At 36.7% G+C, this 14,588-nt stretch overlaps 1 long non-coding RNA gene across 1 annotated transcript; it reads left to right on the forward strand.

Moving 5' to 3' along the window:
* Positions 1 to 8,984: 8,984 nt before the first annotated feature.
* LOC115832129 lies at positions 8,985 to 14,274 on the forward strand. The gene is made up of 3 exons (XR_004027570.1): positions 8,985 to 10,033; positions 12,588 to 12,676; positions 14,228 to 14,274. It is a non-coding gene; the product is annotated as an uncharacterized LOC115832129 (long non-coding RNA).
* The last annotated feature ends 314 nt before the right edge of the window (positions 14,275 to 14,588 follow it).

Below are 14,588 nucleotides of genomic sequence, written 5' to 3' on the forward strand. Positions count from 1 at the left end.
AATAATTGCTTTTGGAAGGGTAGGGGTTACAGTGGTAGAGAATACGAAGCTAGATCCAAACTGCAAGAAATGGTGAGTGGTAGGGGCAGGAAACAACTGAGGCCTGCCTCACAAAACTCCATGACAATTTTCCCAATCATAAACAAAACTAAAAAGACATCTGTGGTCTACCGCCCAAGGAGAATCAAACAATGAATTTTGCACAGCATAATTAGTTTCTTTGTGTGAATTTAACAGTTATAATCTAGATTTTGTTTCCTATGAACCACTGTCTTAGGAAAAAGTAATTTCTTTAATACCAAAAAACAAAATAAAACAAAACAAAAAACTGAAGGCACTTCAAATGACCATTGACTAAATATTCAATTAATAAAAAGTGTGATACTCATTTAATAGAGTAATAGTATTCAACACTGAAAATAGAGTTTACTGTGTCAATTAAAATGATGTTATAAATTATATTAATGAAAAAAGTAAATAGCCAAATAATTGCATTATTCCATTCGCAAAAAAGTTGATAAACACAAAACTAAACACTATCTTGTTTAGGGATATGCACATGCATAGTAAAACTACCAGAAAAAGTAACGGGATGATAAACACAAAATTGAAAGTAGTATAGCTACCTCTGAATGAGGAAGAAAGGATTTGTTACTTGGGATGGGTCCATGGTGGCTTTCAAAAGTATTGATGATGAGTTTCTATTGAGAAGTAAGTAAAGCTATGCTCATTTTTTAATATTACATATACTTTATATAAGTTACATATAGTGTAGAATTGACACTTGTTAACTATAAGATAGTATACTTTCAACAAGTTGATTAGTGGATTTGTTTCCATAACAAATTTAAATTTTTTTTTCACAGTGCGTTCATATAAAATGGTGTCATTTACCTTCTTGTGTAAGTGCCAATAAAATTTGGTCTTCATCTACTTTGAGAAATTACCTATAAAAGCAATCTTTGGTCCACAATTACTAAACCGAAGGTATGTTAGTATGAAGTGTTCAGTGTCCCTTTTGTTTGTTGTATGTCAAGCACAACATAATAATTTAATTCTTTTTGAGATTGATTTTGAAAATAAAAGTGAATAAATGTAATTGCAACCTCCATCTTACCAGTTATTATTATTCTTATAGAACAGGAAATTTCGGAAATTCACAGAGCACAGATTCTTTTGATCTATCTAGAGCTCATACCCAAAGGGAAAATTTGACCCTAGTCAATGGGGAAGATATGCTAATAAAGCAGCTGTCAACAGGAGTTGTGGTCTCAGGAGAGGAGCACAGGTTTTATTTAGCTCTAGGACATACACACCTTGAAATAAATACATACTACATTTTTAAAAGTTATTGTCCAGGACCATAGAGCAAATGAATGAGAAGCTTTAGGTTAAGATTTTAGCATTCTTTATAAACTTATCACTACATTACAGAATATGCTTTGCCTCCAACTCCCAAAATAGATGCCACCAAGAGAAGTTGTTGTCCAATAGAATCTAATGTTCAGTGATAAAGTAGACTCGGAGTATGCATAACCTCATGCATTAAACTTGTATTTATTGATTGATGCCTACTTCATGCTAAGCACTCTTCTAGGGGAAGAGGAACCGAAGTCCTGTCCCTCAAGGAGCTTACATTTAACCATCTAACAAAATCCAAAGGCTTAAGCAATAGCAGTACATCAGGCTTATCAGAGAAAAGAGAGATGTTTATAGTGTACTTAAATCTCATGAGAAACCAACTACAATGTATCCAGTTTTGTACCATCTAAAAATTTTCCTGAAGATTACAAAGGGGTGCTTATAAAAATGCACTTATAAAAATATTCAACTAAAAGTAGCAAAGAACATGTAACAGTTCTATAGCCAATTAAGTATGCATTAAAAAAAAAAGGATTCAACTTCTTTCTGGTTTAGTCTTGGGAGAGTGTATTTGTCAAGGAATTTATTCATTTCTTCTAGATTTTCTAGTTTATTTGCATAGAGGTGTTTGTAGTATTCTCTGATGGCAGATTGTATTTCTGTGGGATTGGTGGTGATATCCCCTTTATCATTTTTTATTGTGTCTATTTGATTCTTCTCTCTTTTCTTCTTTATTAGTCTTGCCAGTGGTCTATCAATTTTGTTGATCTTTTCAAAAAACCAGCTCCTGGATTCATTAATTTTTTGAAGGGTTTTTTGTGTCTCTATTTCCTTCAGTTCTGCTCTGATTTTAGTTATTTCTTGCCTTCTGCTAGCTTTTGAATGTGTTTGCTCTTGCTTTTCTAATTCTTTTAACTGTGATGTTAGGGTGTCAATTTTGGATCTTTCCTGCTTTCTTTTATGGGCATTCAGTGCTATAAATTTCCCTCTACACACTGCTTTGAATGTGTCCCAGAGATTCTGGTATGTTGTGTCTTTGTTCTCGTGGTTTCAAAGAACATCTTTATTTCTGCCTTCATTTTGTTATGAACCCAGTAGTCATTCAGGAGCAGGTTGTTCAGTTTCCATGTAGTTGAGTGGTTTTGAGTGCGTTTCTTAATCCTGAGTTCTAGTTTGATTGCACTGTGGTCTGAGAGACAGTTTGTTATAATTTCTGTTCTTTTACATTTGCTGAGGAGAGCTTTACTTCCAACTATGTGGTCAATTTTGGAACAGGTGTGGTGTGGTGCTGAAAAAAATGTATATTCTGTTGATTTGGAGTGGAGAGTTCTGTAGATGTCTATTAGTTCTGCTTGGTGCAGAGCTGAGTTCAACCCCTGGGTATCCTTGTTAACTTTCTGTCTCGTTGATCTGTCTAATGTTGATAGTGGGGTGTTAAAATCTCCCATTATTATTGTGTGGGAGTCCAAGTCCCTTTGTAGGTCACTCAGGACTTGCCTTATGAATCTGGGTGCTCCTGTATTGGGTGCATATATATTTAGGATAGTTAGCTCTTGTTGAATTGATCCCTTTACCATTATGTAATGGCCTTCTTTGTCTCTTTTGATCTTTGTTGGTTTAAAGTCTATTTTGTCAGAGACTAGGATTGCAACCCCTGCCTTTTTTTGTTTTCCATTTGCTTGGAAGATCTTCCTCCATCCCTTTATTTTGAGTCTATGTGTGTCTCTGCACATGACATGGGTTTCTTGAATACAGCACACTGATGGGTCTTGACCCCTTATCCAATTTGCCAGTCTGTGTCTTTTAATTGGAGGATTTAGCCCATTTACATTTAAAGTTAATATTGTTGTGTGTGAATTTGATCCTGTCATTAGGATGTTAGCTGGTTATTTTGCTCATTAGTTGATGCAGTTTCTTCCTAGCCTCGATGGTCTTTACAGTTTGGCATGTTTTTGCATTGGCTGGTACCGGTTATTCCTTTCCATGTTTAGTGCTCCCTCTCAGGATACAAAATCAATGTACAAAAATCATAAGCATTCTGGTACACCAATAGCAGACAAACAGAGAGCCAAATCATGAGTGAACTCCCATTCACAATTGCTTCAAAGAGAATAAAATACCTAGGAATCCAACTTACAAGGGATGTGAAGGACCTCTTCAAGGAGAACTACAAACCACTGCTCAATGAAATAAAAGAGGATACAAACAAATGGAAGAACATTCCATGCTCATGGGTTGGAAGAATCAATATCGTGAAAATGGCCATACTGCCCAAGGTAATTTATAGATTCTATGCCATCCCCATCAAGCTACCAATGACTTTCTTCACAGAATTGGAAAAAACTACTTTAAAGTTCATATGGAACCAAAAAAGAGCCCGCATCGCCAAGTCAATCCTAAGCCAAAAGAACAAAGCTGGAGGCATCATGCTATCTGACTTCAAACTATACTACAAGGTTACAGTAACCAAAACAGCACGGTACTGGTTCCAAAACAGAGACACAGATCAATGGAACAGAACAGAGCCCTCAGAAATAATGTCACATATATACAACTATCTGATCTTTGACAAACCTGACAAAAACAAGCAATGGGGAAAGGATTCCCTATTAAATAAATGGTGCTGGGAAAACTGGCTAGCCATAATGTAGAAAGCTGAAACTGGATCCCTTCCTTACACCTTATACAAAAATTAATTCAAGATAGATTAAAGATTTACATGTTAGACCTAAAACCATAAAAATCCTAGAAGAAAACCTAGGCATTACCATTCAGGACATAGGCATGGGCAAGGACTTCATATCTAAAACATCAAAAGCAATGGCAACAAAAGCCAAAATTGACAAATGGGATCTCATTAAAGTAAAGAGCTTCTGCACAGCAAAAGAAACTACCATCAGAGTGAACAGGCAACCTACAAAATGGGAGAAAATTTTCTCAACCTACTCATCTGACAAAGGGCTAATATCCAGAATCTACAATGAACTCAAACAAATTTACAAGAAAAAAATAAACAAACAACCCCATCAAAAAGTGGGCAAAGGACATGAACAGACACTTCTCAAGAGAAGACATTTATGCAGCCAAAAAACACATGAAAAAATGCTCATCATCACTGGCCATCAGAGAATGCAAATCAAAACCACAATGAGATACCATCTCACACCAGTTAGAATGGCCATCATTAAAAAGTCAGGAAACAACAGGTGCTGGAGAGGATGTGGAGAAATAGGAACACTTTGACACTGTTGGTGGGACTGTAAACTAGTTCAACCATTGTGGAAGTCAGTGTGGCGATTCCTCAGGGATCTAGAACTAGAAATACCATTTGACCCAGCCATCCCATTACTGGGTATATGCCCAAAGGACTATAAATCATGCTGCTATAAAGACACATGCACACGTATGTTTATTGCGGCACTATTCACAATAGCAAAGACTTGGAACCAACCCAAATGTCCAACAACGATAGACTGGATTAAGAAAATGTGGCACATATACACCATGGAATACTATGCAGCCATAAAAAATGATGAGTTCATGTCCTCTGTAGGGACATAGATGAAACTGGAAACCATCATTCTCAGTAAACGATCGCAAGGACAAAAAACCAAACACCTCATGTTCTCACTCATAGGTGGGAATTGAACAATGAGAACTCATGGACACAGGAAGGGGAACATCACACTCCAGGGACTGCTGTGGGGTGGGGGGATGTGGGAGGGACAGCATTAGGAGATATACCTAATGCTAAATGATGAGTTAATGGGTGCAGCAAAACAACATGGCACATGGATACATATGTAGCAAACCTGCACATTGTGCACATGTACCCTAAAAGTATAATAATAATAATAATAATAATAATAATAAAAGAGAAACCTAAAAAAAAAAAAGGAAAACATTTCCAGTAAGCTAGGCTTCATATCCCAATAAACCTATGATAAAGGTCTCTTTGTCACCTTCAGAAAGAGTGCAAAGCTCTGTCTCCCTGGTAGTGAGTACTCCTGCTTTAAGAGGCACTGGGAGGTGACAGAAATAATTACATAAATAATGAAATTTGTGCTGGCTTCCAAACTGCTGAGAACACGGGATGTTGATTAAATTTTTATTGCTCCATGACTGACAGATTTTTTTTCCCCTTCTCTTTTCCTGTGCTTCTTTTTTGGTTGTTACTATTTGTCTCTCAAAAGCATAGGAAAAAGAACACATGCACACACTCACACACATAGAGAAACTGTGTAAAAGTGCTGGCTTATTGGGAGACTAGAGTACGGACCTTGTTAGGCGCTGTAAGTTGAATCAGACTTCTTGACAAATGCAATAGAAAAGCATCTTGACCTACAATGCAGTTTCTTTGTAATTTGTGATTGCTTTCTGGAATAGCTCAGAAAAGAGGAAATCTGTCTGATTAAAAAAACTCAGTTCGGACAGGCTGAGGACCAAAATACAAGGGCCAAGATTCTGAGAGCTCCAAGCAGTCCACACTATCTCAAAACTCTCTCTAATTTTGATTTTGTAATCAGAAGGTGAAAAATAGAAAAAGGTATTTTGTAGGGCAGAAGGGTAGTTTATGATGTTTCTCTTTTGATGGATTACCTGCTGTCTGGTACAGCGACTGAGAGAGACCACAAGGTTACAGGGAACATAAACTGATGCAGAACACCAGCGTTTCCAAAATTCTACACAGGTTCTGCAGCTTTGATACATGACTGCCCTGCCCAAGGCCATCAAATCTCTGTGCGACGCCATGCCGAGTGGAATATGCAATTTGTATGATTATAGTTATCGTGATTGCATCAAGCTGAACCACATTTTCAGCTCTGTGAGCTAGAGGGAGGAGAGGCACCAGAGGGACCTGGATTCAGACTAACAAAGAAACGGGAAGGGCAGAGGGGAGAGATGTGGACATTTCTTTTACTCCCTTTTCTGCTTGTTACCTTTTGTTCAACCCTGGAATGCATATCTGGGTTCTAATTAGACAGATTCTGATTCAATGACAAGTAGGGCCAAAGTGTCTGCATTTTTATAAGCACCCCTTGGTAATCTTTAGGAAAATTTTTAGATGGTACAAAACTGGGTACATTATAGTTGGCTCCTTATGAGATTTAAGTACCCCATAAACATCTCTCTTTTCTCTGAAAAGCCTGATGTACTGCTATTGGTTAAGCCTTTGGGTTTTGTTAGATGATTAAATATAAGCTCCTTGAGGGACAGAACTTCAGTTCCTCTGCCCCTAGAAGAGTGCTTAGCATGAAGTAGGCATCAATCAATAAATACAAGTTTAATGCATGAGGTTATGCATACTCCGAGTCTACTTTATCACTGAACATTAGATTCTATTGGACATTGGCTTCTCTTGGTGGCATCTATTTTGGGAGTTGGAGGCAAAGCATGTTCTGTAATGTAGTGATAAGTGTATAAAGAATGCTAAAACCTTAACCTAAAGCTTCTCATTCATTTGCTCTATGGTCCTGGACAATAATTTTTAAAAATGTAGTATGGATTTATTTCAAGGTGTGTATGTCCTAGAGCTGAATAAAACCTGTGCTCCTCTCCTGAGACCACAACTCCTGTTGACAGCTGCTTTATTGGCATATTATTTTCCCCATTGACTAGGGTGAAATTTTCCCTTTAGGCATGAGCTCTAGATAGATCAAAAGAATCTGTGCTCTGAGAATTTCTGAGATCTCCTGTTCTATAAGAAGAATAACAACTGGTATGATGGAGGTTGCAGTTACATTTTGGAAAACAAATAAAAGTCTCTGAATTGATAAAAATCAAAGAACATTCCAAATAGTTCAACTTTCGACTGGGGCTGATTCAGTTTAAGCACTCTATCCTTAGTATAGGAATATTCTTTCCTGAGCCACTGACTCTAGCATGTCTTAGCTTTTAAATTTTTATATATAATATTTAGGGAGCCACATCGAGGACTATATAGGAAGTATATAAATGTATCTATATATCTATATTTATACCTATCTTTCTATCTGTACATATATACATATAAACACACACATATACAGACACCATAATGAAGATGTCAACAAACTCTGTGACTTTGAGACTATGTCACTTGAAAACATTTATTATAAAAAATCTCCAAAAATTCAAATGAAACAAACCTCTGAAAGCATAATAGCATTAGGTAACTTGATAATATATCAATCATTTGAGTTTATTTTTCTGGACCATTGAACAGAAGCTAGTTCATTTCAAAGATTAAATTTTCTTAATTAGATAGATGAAGTCAAAGTCAAAATGTAGTTAGAGTATTGACATTATTAATATGCTAGATATTTGTACTATGAGCTTAAAGAAACATTCTCTACTTGGGAGGCTGAGGTAAGAAACATTCTCTACTTGGGAGGCTGAGGTAGGGAGACCGCTGAGGCTGAGAATTCAAGACCAGCCTGGGCAATATAGCCAGACCCTCCTTCTGAAAAAATTTTTTTTTTTCAATTAGCCAGGCATGGTGCCACATGCCTGTAGTTCCAACAGAAAGATCACATGAGCCCTGGAGTTTGAGGCTGCAGTGAGCTATGATCATGCCATAGTACTCCAGCCTGGGAAACAGTATGAGACTGCCTCTAAATTTTTTTAAAATTTTCTTTAATTTTTAAAGAAACATCCAAATGATCACAGCATAGTCAATTACATCAAAATTGAAAGCTGTGTCCCCAGTGCTCAGAAGTGGTATAATGTAAATTTTAATTTATTTCATTTGTTAATATATCAAATTGCAAGTGATTCATAGATGATAACATTTTGAAGGAAGAGAGCAGGGTCTTGAGCTTTCTTAAAAAGTGAATTTTATTTGACTCTAACATAGAGGCATCTTGGAGGGTAAATACTGTTTTGCCCCAGTTATAATTGTATTTGAATGAAATGCTGGAGAAAGCGTAGTGACATTATTCTTTCATTAGTTTTGTTTTTGCTTTTCGATATTGTGTTTATTTTGCTAAATACTAGTTCCTAGAAAAGTACAAAAGTCGGTAATGGTTCTAATATCAGGAGACTTCAGTCTGCTCTTAGTTGAGATTATCTGAGACATATGTGCTTCTCTGTGCATGATCAAGACTAAGGAATTACTTAATCCCTACCAAGTATCAGACACTGCTCTAGGTTCTGGGACATAGCAACAAGCAAAGGGAAGTTCCAGATGTCATGGAACTCACATTGTAATTGGCAATGATAGACAATAAATGGTTATGCAGTATTTCCAATGATGACAAATGCTGTGGGAAAAAAAAGCTAGGAAAAAATGGTTAAGGGATAGAGAGTGATGCAAAGGGTGCCATTTTATAAAGATTAGGCAGGAGCAACACTCAAATAAGGGACATTTCAACGAAGACTTGATTGAAGAGTGTGAGCCAAGTAAATGTCTCCAGGAAGAGCTTCACAAGCAGAAGTTATGTAGGTGCAGAGGCAGTGAATGGAAGCATACTTGGTTTCACCACCAAAGAGTCAGGGCTGATAGAGTGAACTTTGAGACGAAAGAATGGTGAGGTATAAAGTCAAACAAGTTAGCCAGAGGTCATATAATATGGGTTCCACACGACCATAGTATTCTGAGTGAGATGAAAAGTCGTTCGAGGTTTTTGAGCTTAAATGACATGGTCTGTTTCATTTCAACAGAATCGTTCTGGCTACTGTGTGAACAAAAACTGTAGCAGGTAAGGAACAGAAGCCAAGAAGCCAGTATGGAGCCAAAGAGCAGGCCAAGTGAGGGATGATGACTCACTCACTGGCTAGCTGAGTAGTTCTTGGGTATGTAGAAATCTTCATTTCTTCTGAATGTTTTGATTTAGAAGCTTCCATCTGTGACATAAATGGATGATGACTCACTCACTGGCTAGCTCAGTGGTTCTTGGGTATGTAGAAATCTTCATTTCTTTTGAATGTTTTGACTTGCAAGCTTCCATCTGTGACATAAATGAAAGTCTCATTTGATTATCATCCAAAGCAACTATGAGCAAAGCTACCATCTCTGGCTTGAAGTTATCTCCAATTTATTGTCTATGATGAAGAACAGCATTACCAGAATGACAAAAAGCAAATTTTCGATTTTATTTTCATCTTTTAGCCTTATTGAATAGATGTTTATAGAGAAAGAGTATTAGCATTTAAATGATTTATATTAATGTCTATTATACCTACTTAGGTCCGTGATTGAATTTTATTCTTATCATGTAGAGAAAAGAGAGTAAAGATCTTAGATGATGGACTTAGAATTGTTGAATCTTTTCTCTGCAAGAGGCAGTGTTTCTTGTATGTGAGGGTCAAGTGTGTCCTGGAAACAAATGCAAAAAGAAGACTTAACCTTCAAGAAAATTTATATCTAATTTTGGATCTCTCTGAGCAGCATTAAAAAAAATGAAAACAAAGAGTGGAAAAAGGGAGATTAGATAGTAAAATTGCTGCATCCTGGATTTTCATTCTTTTCTTTTCTCTCTGCAGCCTTGAGGATTTATTGGCACCTGTTTCATTTGTCTTTCTCTGGATTTAACATTGAGGTGATGAGATAGAATATTACCTGTGTGCTTCGGAACATCTATGAGTGACATGTAATAGTTGCCTGGGAAACTAGAGATGAAATTCTACAGGTCTTTGAAATGCTTTACATTTGAAAATGAAGCTCAGCTGAAGTTTGAACAGCATACTGACAGTGAGCGTTGATCCAACATGTTATCTGTTAAGATATTTGAGCTTCAAATAACAGAAAAACCCCCACTCAAAGTGGCTTAACTAATAAAAAATTTATTATCCGATATAACTGGAAGTCCAGAGGCAGAGTGGGCTCCTGGCGTGCTGTAATGAGATGCCCAATGTAATGAAGGACTCAAGTCCTTTTAATCTTTCTCCTCTGCTTTCCTCAGAATTAGCTACCTCCTAAGCCTGGTTGTCCAGTGGTTTCAGGATGGATGTCAGTGACCATCACAGTGGCATTAATTCTTATTTGCTACTGGCAGAAAAGGAAAGGGGAAATTTCCCCTTCAAGCATAGAAAATATTTCTTCTCTTCAGTCTGATTGGGAAAACTTAATTCACATGTGCACCTCCAGACTAGGGGATGTCATTTGCTGACTGGCTTAAAACTAATCAAAATTCTTCTTGAGAGCTAGATATACTGTGAATCTCTGGATTAATCGGCCTCTCTTAGGAGGAAGAAAGAGGAAAACGGGTGTTAGGTGTCATCTATATCATACAATGGAGAGGCATGGGTTAACAGCAAACTGTATGCTGGAGAAAATGTGTAAAAAAATGAAATCTTCCTCCAGGTTTCATTATGCTAGTCCTTGCCATCAAATCGTGGACATGTGCTTTCCCCATTAAGGATAAAAATGGGAAAGAAAGGGAAGAAATTCTGGTGATTCCAACTTTTGGTTTTTTGTTTTCACAGTATTTTGAGGCTCTCCATTAAGGCACTTAGAAATAGTAATTTTAAAACAAAAGTGATTCTATTGCCTTTGCTGAGCATCCAGAAGTTAAGATCAATGAATACTTGTGATATTGTTAACAATAATTTTTTCCATACAGTTTCCTGTATTCTAAATTTCTTATTTAAAGGACTTACAATGAATTATTTCCAGCATATATATTAACTATACCTATAGATATAAATATTATAAGCAATTAAACAGGTCTTTTGAGACTCTTTAATTTCTTTCTGAAACCATAAAAAATTTTCTTTGTTAAAAATAATTTTAGCAGATGAAGGCCTGACACAGCAACAGTAGATCTATCTAATAAACTCTTGCTCCGTTGCCATCTATATATGAAAAATGTATTCATTTTCTATTAATGCACCATCAATTACCACAGAATTGGTGGCTTAAAGCAATGTTAATTTATTGTCTTACAGTTTCTTTATCTGAACATGGTATAATTGGGTTTTCTGTTCAGGGTTTCACAGGGTTGCAATCAAGACTGCAGCCAAGTGTCAGTCACACTGTCATTCTGCTCTGAGGCTGTGTCTTCCTCCAAGCTCATTAATGTTATTGGCAGAATTCAGTTTCTTGTAGTTGTGGGACACTCCCCATTTTTTTTACTAAATGCTGACCAGAGACCACGCTTGGCTCCTAGAGGTCACCCTGAGCTCCTCAGTTGTGTTTGTTTACTTCCAGGACAGCAGCAGCCACTCTTTCTGATTTTGAATCTCTGACATTTTAAGTCTCTGACCTCTTGACTCAGATCTAAGAGCTCCCATGATTAGATCAGGCTCATTGGATAATCTTCTTATCTTAAAGTCAATTGAATTGGGATCGTAATTTGATGTGAAAAATCCATTCATAGTAGTATCTAGAATTTAATAACTGGGTAACATCTGTGTATATCGGGAGGTTCCAACATATGAGAGCTGAGCTGACAATGAAGACATTCTATCTTTCAGGAAAGAGATTCAAATACCCTTAGCTCAGCTCTCATAATTTGGAAGCTAAATAACTCAAAAGGACCATATGTGTCTCTTCCTGCCTGCTCCCACTTTCTTCCCCTTGTCCTCTCCTCTCTTCTGTTGTCCTCTCCTCTGCTCTCCTTTCTATCTCACTGAACATAAATCACTTAATTTCCTCCCCTACAGAAAAAAAAAACAAAATACGAACAAATAGCTGGAGGACAGGATGAGGAGGAAGAGTAAGATAATTAAAAAAAAAAAAGTCATTCTAAAGAAAATGAAGAAGAATGAAATTGAGGAGTAGGTGTAGGAGGAAACACAAACAATCAAACAAACAAACAGAAGCATGCAGCCAGGAGAGAGAAGAGAATTTGAGATAAAATTAGAAAAAGAGAAAGCATCATAGGAGAATCAACGAAAGTGAAAAGCAAGGTAGAGAGGGCAAAGTTGAAAATAACAAAATGATGGCATTTGTGGCCATGGATTTGTAGTTGCTTTGAACAAAGCACTCTGCTTCTTTTTCCTAAATATTTTCCCGTTATGAGAGAGGCTGATGGCAGCACATATTTGTGTATATATCTTGATCTTGTTAACAGTATTTCTCAACATTCACGTTGTTATGGTCGAGCTTCTGCTTTGAAGAGCCAGGCAAAGCAGATAATATTACACTTAATAAAAACATATGAAAGCCAAAAACATAACCACAAACAAAAGAAATTAAAAATAACCCAAGAAAGTCTCACAGTCTCTTAGCAACAAATTACTTGGACCAGGAAGTAGGAATGTATGTAGCTCAATGTGGTTTTTTTCTCTGTTTTCTTTTCCAGTATACCAACAAGAATGAAAATAACTTAACAGCAATTTTATAAATTCACATCTCCCAGAGCACCACAGAGTAAAGAAATACTGCATATGGGTAAAAACTGGTTCTTAGTTACTAAATCTGAAAGATCAAATAAAGTTAATTACATAAGGTAAGTTAAACTCAGATGTTTGATAATACATATATATATATAGAGAGAGAGAGAGGTGTGTGTGTGTATAAAATACACGAGTATATGTGTGTGTAAAATGCAGTCAGTCCAGATGTATTCCAAATAACTATCCTTTAAGCCTGCCAGCTGCATCTTTTTTTTTTTTTAGACGGAGTCTCACTCTGTTGCCAGGCTGGAGTGCAGTGGCACGATCTTGGCTCGCTGCAATCTCCGCCTCCCGAGTTCAAGTAATTCTCCTTCCTTAACCTCCCGAGTAGCTGGGACTACAGGTGCATGCCACCATGCCCAGCTAATTTTTGTATTTTTATTAGAGATAGGGTTTCACCATGTTGGCCAGGACAGTCTCGATCTCTTGACCATCTACATTTCTTTTAAGATAACTTATGAACTATTGCAGATATATTTTCATTTTAAGAAGAAGGAGTAGATATATCCCAAATATAAGAGTGCATTTTGGCTTCTGAATTTTTTTATATTCCTGAGCCTTTCCGGTTATTTGCTCCCTAAAGGGAGGGTCTGAGCAGAGATTGAGAGTTCCTTGAAACCAGGTGTCAGTAGCAGACAAGAGGAGAATATATGCCTGGCTGCTCTTAATGTCCTCTTATAAGGGAACATGCTCCTAATGTCTTTTATAAATTAATATAAAGAATAACCTTTATCTTCAACAAGACACTGTCGACCACGAGGTGCTTCTGTTGACTCATTTTCATTGTCTTGTGGGAGTTCCTGAGAACACTGCAAGGAAACAAAAAGAATTGAGATGAAGCATCTCTCTTCCTCTGCCAAAAAGCTTTAGGATATAGCAGAGGGATGATTCAGAATCCAACTTGCTTATTAATCTGATGCCCATTCTAATTAGAGGAATACTTGTTTGGACATTTATAAGACATCTCGCATAAGAATGAGGGGGAGTTTCTCTGAGAGTAGTGGCAGAGATTTATTTGCGGGAGTGTTGATAACAGCTGCCAAATAAAATGGTGATGTCAAGATTAGTCTAACATGAAAGGCAGCCCCCAGTATTGACCTCCCCAGGCTGTGCATCTACTTTTCCCTCTAGATTCTAGATCTGACTCCTTGCACACGAATTACCAGGCATAATTTTTCTCATCAATTTCAAAAATGCGGTGCTCCATTGCGCATGTCATTCAGCCTTAAGTGTTTGTAATAAAATTACCAGAAAGCAGAGATGCTTTGCAGCCACACATGCGGCTTTTGAAATAAAATTCAAAAAAGCCACCAATTTGTCAAATAGATAGGGGAAAATGTGTCATATCATTTTGCAAATTATGACTACAAATATATTGAAGACGACAGTCTTGTCAAGCTGATGTGTTCCCTCTGTTACTTGAACTTTATCTTGGTTGAGGCTCAACTCTAATGAAGACAGGCATGGATGATTCTGGTTTGAAAAGGTCACAGTTATACCAAAGTCTATATAAATAACTTTGTCCTATTATGTCTCTACCACACAGCTGCTCTTGAGTTTTTCTGGGGGAATATACTAGAAGACCATAATCAAGGTACCAGTTTATTGACAGCTGTTCTTAATAAATACAACTCTTCAAGAAAATAATTTAATGCATAATAATGTTGAATGCATAAGTAGGATCAAAATTAGCTATTTCTAAATTGTTTAAAAATCAGAATTTCTTTCAGAGTAAGAATTATTATGAAGATAAAATAACAGTAATACCATCACAATGAATCCTTAATCTACAGTTTGTGAATGTAAATTACTTGATCATGTTTCCAGACAAATTTTTTTAAAGAAAGGTTTTATGGGTGACATCTTCATTTGTTACCATATCTTCATTTTCATGGTTCACTGTGTTC

Source organism: Nomascus leucogenys, chromosome 21, assembly GCF_006542625.1.
Source record: "Nomascus leucogenys isolate Asia chromosome 21, Asia_NLE_v1, whole genome shotgun sequence".
Lineage (NCBI taxonomy): Eukaryota > Metazoa > Chordata > Mammalia > Primates > Hylobatidae > Nomascus > Nomascus leucogenys.